This window comes from Elephantulus edwardii, unplaced genomic scaffold (genome assembly GCF_000299155.1).
Source record: "Elephantulus edwardii isolate Elephantulus edwardi_28Jun2011 unplaced genomic scaffold, EleEdw1.0 scaffold00019, whole genome shotgun sequence".
Classification (NCBI taxonomy): domain Eukaryota; kingdom Metazoa; phylum Chordata; class Mammalia; order Macroscelidea; family Macroscelididae; genus Elephantulus; species Elephantulus edwardii.
In genome coordinates this window covers 17491124-17496953 of record NW_006399769.1, presented here as the reverse complement: position 1 = coordinate 17496953, position 5830 = coordinate 17491124, and positions in this window count along the sequence as shown.

Here is a 5830-nt window from a genome sequence, read left to right as displayed (position 1 = left end):
GAGGCGGTGCGGTTGGCGCAGGACGGAGCAGGGTTTAGGGCTGTTGTGCATAGGGTCGCTATGAGTCGCAAACGACTCGACGGCACATAACAACAACAGTAATTTATATTAAAATAATGCCCCTGTTATTAGTATAGCACTTTATAAACTGACACATGCATGAAGAATAATAATTAGCATCTGTTTATTAAAGTATTAGGGAGCTCTGATGGCTTCGTTGTAAGGAATTGCGCTGTCAACGTAAGGATTTATGGTTCAAATCCACCAGTTGCTCCATGGGAGAAGGATGGGCAATTTCCTCTTGTGCTATTTACTGCTTCAGAAAACCTACTGGAAGGTCAGCTGTGGCTTAGTTCTGACTCTGTGGTACACAGCGGCAACAGTATTGTTTTAGAATTGTAATACTTAATACTATTTTAAAATATTTTTATAAAACTCTGCTTATCCAGTTGACTCCAACCCATAGCAGTCCTGAAAGGGGACAGAGTAGAACTGACCCAAGGACTTACAGTGCTGTCATTTTATAGAAGTAGACTGCTATGTCTTTCTCATGTGTGGCTGGTGGGTTTGAATCGCTGACATTTTAGTCATTAGTGGCTCATTTTAACCATTGTATCATTATTGTTGTTGTTATATACTGGAGTGTTGGAACCAACACTTAACTGATTAGCAGGTTTTCAGAGGCAGTAAATCACATAGGACATTGCCCATCTTTATCCTGCAGAATAGCTGATGGATTCAAACTGCATGACTTTGGGTTGACAGTGTGATTGACTCTTTACCATTAAATCACCAGAGCACCCATTGTAACTTTAGGGCTCCTTTTGGATACTAAAATACAACTATAAACTACTAATTGGATAATTAAAAATATAAACACTTCCTAAGTAACAATATAACCTTTGAAATGAAACTGCAGGCAAGTGTTCTGATTTGATATTTTACTTTTAATGGATCGTTTTATTGGCATTTTACAAAGTATTGTTTTAGATGCATGTTCATTTTCTGCTAATATAAAACAAGCATAAATTGAGCTATTAGTCTCAGATTTGTAGTTTTATCAATTCTAGGTTTTATCTAGTTGATATCCAGAGTTCTGAAATAATATTTCAGGCCTGAACAGCTCTGCTCAGTACAGGAGAGCATTCTTCTCTGTGTCTTTGTTCTCGGGATCACTATTGTGCTGCACTGTGTCCAGAAGTTAGGAAGAGATCTTCCAGTGGTGAAATCTCTCTTTTACCAGTTGAGCAATGCCCAGGCCAATTATTTTTTTACAGCTGTTTGCTTCTGTTTTCCCATCTGCAGAATACAGATAGACCTGCCTCAAGGATTTAATTTGAAATTGCTGTAATTCCTAAAGAAAGGTGAAACAAAATATGATACTGCTTCATATGCTTCTGAAAGTTGGACAGTCAGTACGGATAACAGAAAAAGAATAGATGTCTTTGAATTGTGGTGCTAGCAAAGAGTATTGACTAGCCCAAGGACTGCCCAAAGAACAAACATATCTGTTTCATTATCTTTGCCTCTAAGGAACACTCCATTGTACAAACTAGACAGATTTGGACAGATTTGTTCTTTGGCCAGTCCTAGGGATATTCAATACTCTTTGCCAAGACCACAATGCAAAAGCATCAATTCTTCTGTCTTCCTAACTTTCAGATGCATAGATGCATAGGAAGCAGTTGATAATATTATGGCGTTGATAATATCATGGCATAGATCTGACACACTTTTGTCTTTAAGCTGACATCCTGCTCTTTAGCACTTTAAAAAAGATCTTTGACAACAAATTTTCCCACTGTGTTACATCTTTATTTCTTTTAAAAAATTTTTTTGTTTTAATTTTATATTGATTTACAGAAAAAATTCATATACATTGTCTTTAATTCATGTACGTTATGTTGCACACATTCCTTCATTCACATTTTGTTTCAAACATTCATTCCCATACATTTGTGTTTTATAAATTTAATCACCATTGGTCCATGTGCACTATTACCCCAGCTTTTCAGGTCCCCACTGGATCTTTCCTAATTCCTTCACCCCCTTCCTTCACCTACCAGACTACAACTCCATAATTTCCTCCCATCTCTGCCTCAAACCACCTGTCTCTCCTCTTCTTCTTTTGGACTTTCATTCACATTTTATCTACTTATCCTTCTATTTTTGCAGTAATAGTTTTATGCAGTGTTTGTCCTTATGTGACTGAGTTAGTTCACTCCGCTTATTATTCTTCAACCCCTCCTATGTTATGTAATATTTTCAAAATTGTTGTTCCTGAGTGATGCATTGTTGTTTAGTGCCGTCAAGTTGCAGGCGACTCTTAGCGACCCTATGAAGGAGAGTCTTAGATGCTTGGGTGCCTTTCATCCACTCTCCAGGTTCATAGGGTTTTGGAGGCAAACTATTACGGAAGTGGATGTCACTCCTCCTTCTAAGTTTGTTTTAATCGGGGAGCTCCACCCCACTCTCTATCCTCATTGGGTAGCCAACCATTAACGCATTTGACACATCAGAGTCACAGTGTTCAGCCTCTGAGTGATACATAGTGCTTTGTTAATGTACAGTTTCTCAATCCATTTGTTTGTTGATGGACATTTGAACTGCTTCCATTTTCTTGCTATTTTGAATAACAATGCTGTGAGCATTGGTGTACAAGTCCCTGTTTGTGTCTCAATTCTCATTTCTCGGGGTATGCTCCTAGCAGTGGAATAGCTGGGCCATATGGAATTTCTGTGTTCACGTTTTTGAGGAAACGCCAAACTTCCTTCCAGAGTGGTTGTACCATTTTACAACCCCACCAACAATGTATAACAATTCCAATCTCTTTACATCTTTTCAATATTTATTGTTTCCAGTTAATCTTTGCCCACTGTTACTGAGATGAGATGGTATCTCATTGTGCTTTTCATTTGTATCTCTCTGACTGCCAGTGGTTTTTATTTCATGTGTCTTTTAGTCATATGAATGTCTTCGTCTTTGAAAAGTCTTTATATATATTTTGCCCATTTTGTAATTGGCTTATCAGTCTTCTTTGGGAAAGCCCTGTAGTCTGTAAACTTTCATTATGAGACCCTTGTCTGAGATGTCATTGCCTAATGTGGTTATCGCCTCCCCCGCCCCCATTCTTTAGGTTTTCTTTTCACTGTATTGGACAAAGTTTTTGATGCACACAGGGGCTTAATCTTTAGATGGTCCCCTTCATCCATGTTATCCTCTCCTGGTTGTGCAATAGCATCTTGATTTCTTAACTGCTGCTCCCATGGGTGTTGATTCTGGATCCCAAAATAGGGAAATAATTGACTTCAGTCTTTTCTCTCTATACCTCATGATGTTGCCTATTGACCCTGGATGAGGCTTTTTGTTTCTTAATGCTGACATGTAAGTCACATTGAAGGCTGTAGTATTTGGTCTTCTGCAGTAAGTACTTCAAGTCTTCTTAACTTTATGCAGGCAAAATTATGTCATCTACATAAAGAGCTTTACTTCAACTATATAATTATAATAAATTCTACTTTAGAAAGCATTTTTCCACCAGTCGTATATTTTTCAAGTTATTTTCATATTATATCAATTTGCATACAAAACTCATATACATTGTGTTTTATTTATATACATTGTGTTTCACACATTCCTCTAGTCACATTGTGTTTCATACAATCACTCCCATATATTGTTGTTTGTTGTTGCTGTTGTTAAGTGTTGTTGAGTCGTAGAAGACTCATAGCTACCCTATGAATGAAAGACTTGAACACTTGTATAACTTTCATTTCTCTAAGTTCATAAAGTTTCTGGAGGCAATTTATTTCAGAAGTGGACACCACTCCTGCTTCCAAGCCTGTTTTAATCTGGGAGCTCTAACAAACACTCTCCACCATGGGTAACCATTATCACATTTGGCACATCAGTGTCACAGTTTAATATCACAACAACCACAAGTTACCTCTGTACAGCAAATTGACAGACCAGTGCTATACCACCTAGAAGAATGACCAAAAACAATTAAAACTAGACCTGAGTGATGCAGATTAAAATCACCCACCTTTGGTTTGGTAGCATAATTTTCTGTCCACTAGGCCAAAAGATCTCTCTCTATGACTCACAGCAATTCTGTGAACAGCAGACTTAACTCTTGCCCTATCCTACGCCATCCCCACAATCCCAGACACACTTGAACCCATTGTTATAGTCACTGTATCAATCCATCGTGTTGAGGATCTTCTTTTTTTCTCTGACCTTCCACTTCTCTCAGCATGATATCCTTTCCCAAGAACTGGGACCTTAACTGTTGTTTGTGCACAACTGTTGTTGTTAAGTGCTGTCAAGTTGTAGACTACTCATAGAGACCCTATGGACGACAGACTTAAACACTTCTATAACTTTCATAATTTCTTTAAGTTTATAGAATTTCCGAGGCAAGCTATTTCAGAAGTGGATGCCACTCCTGCTTCCAAGCCTATTTTAGTGGTTTTTTGTCAAACATTCTTCTGACTGTTAAAGTACTGGTCTGCCAATTTGCTATACAGAGGTAACTCGTGGTTGCTGTGATGCTAAACACTGTGTCTCATGTATTATGTTTTATAAAATTAATCACCATTGATTTATTTCCACTGTTGCCCCACCTTTTCAGGTTCCCACTGGATCTTTCCTAATTCCTTCACCTCCTCCCTTTGCCTGCAAAAAATCTGCAACCTTGTGATTTACTGCCCCCATTCTAGTCATATTTTGAGTGCCTTCCAGCCTGTTGTTATTGTTTTTAGGTGCTGTTGAGTTGAGTATGAGCCATAGTAATCCTATAAACAACAGATATGAACCTTGTTCTATACTAAGCCTTCCTCACACTTCCTAACACATTAGAGCCCATTGTGGCAGTGATCATGTCAGTCCACATGATCAAGAGTCTTCCTCTCCTTTACTGACTCTCTGCTTTTCTGAACATCATGTCCCTTTCCTAGCAACGTGCCTGAAGTATGTGTGGTGAAATTTCATCATCTTTGCCTCCAAATAGCACTTGGGCTACACTTTCTTCAAGACATACCTGTTCATTCTCTTGACCATCCAATAGATGTTCATTGCTCTCCTCCAACACTAGAACTCAAAGGTGTCAGTTCTTTTTCTTTCATTTTTAATCATTATCCAGCTCTCAGATGCATAGGAAGTAATTGGAAAGATTATGGCCTGAATCAGATATGCCTTATTTCTCAAACTGACATCATTACTCCTCAATAATCTGGAGAGATCCCTAGCTACAGACTTTTCCAGTTCAATGTGTCTCCTGATTTCTTGGCCGTTAGTACTAAGGGTGTTAATTGTGGATCCAAGTAAGATGAAGTTGTTGACAGTTTCAATCTATTCCCCATCTATCATGGTATTACCTCTCTGTCCTGTGGTAAGAATCTTTTTCTTTTTTTTTTATGTTAAGATGCAATCCATATTGAAGGCTGCATTCCTTGATATTGTGCAACAAGTGCTTCAAGTCCTCCTCACTTTCAGCAAGCAAGGTTTTATCATTAGCATAACATTGATTATTGATGAATCTTCCTTCAGTTCTGATGCGGGCAATCAGGATGCTGGAAAATTGGTGATAGAAATGAGGCTTCCAACATGAGGGGCTCATTATCTTGTGCTACGCTTTTTGTGGAAGGTCAGTGACTGCAGTCTTCAGTATGGACTGAGGCTCAATATCAAGAAAACAAAGATTCTTACCACTGGGCTAGTTGACAGCATTATAATGGATGGTGAAGAGATTGAGATTGTTCACAGTTTTGGTTTGCTTGGTTCCACAGTCAACACTCTTGGCACCAGCAGACAGGAAATTAAAATATGT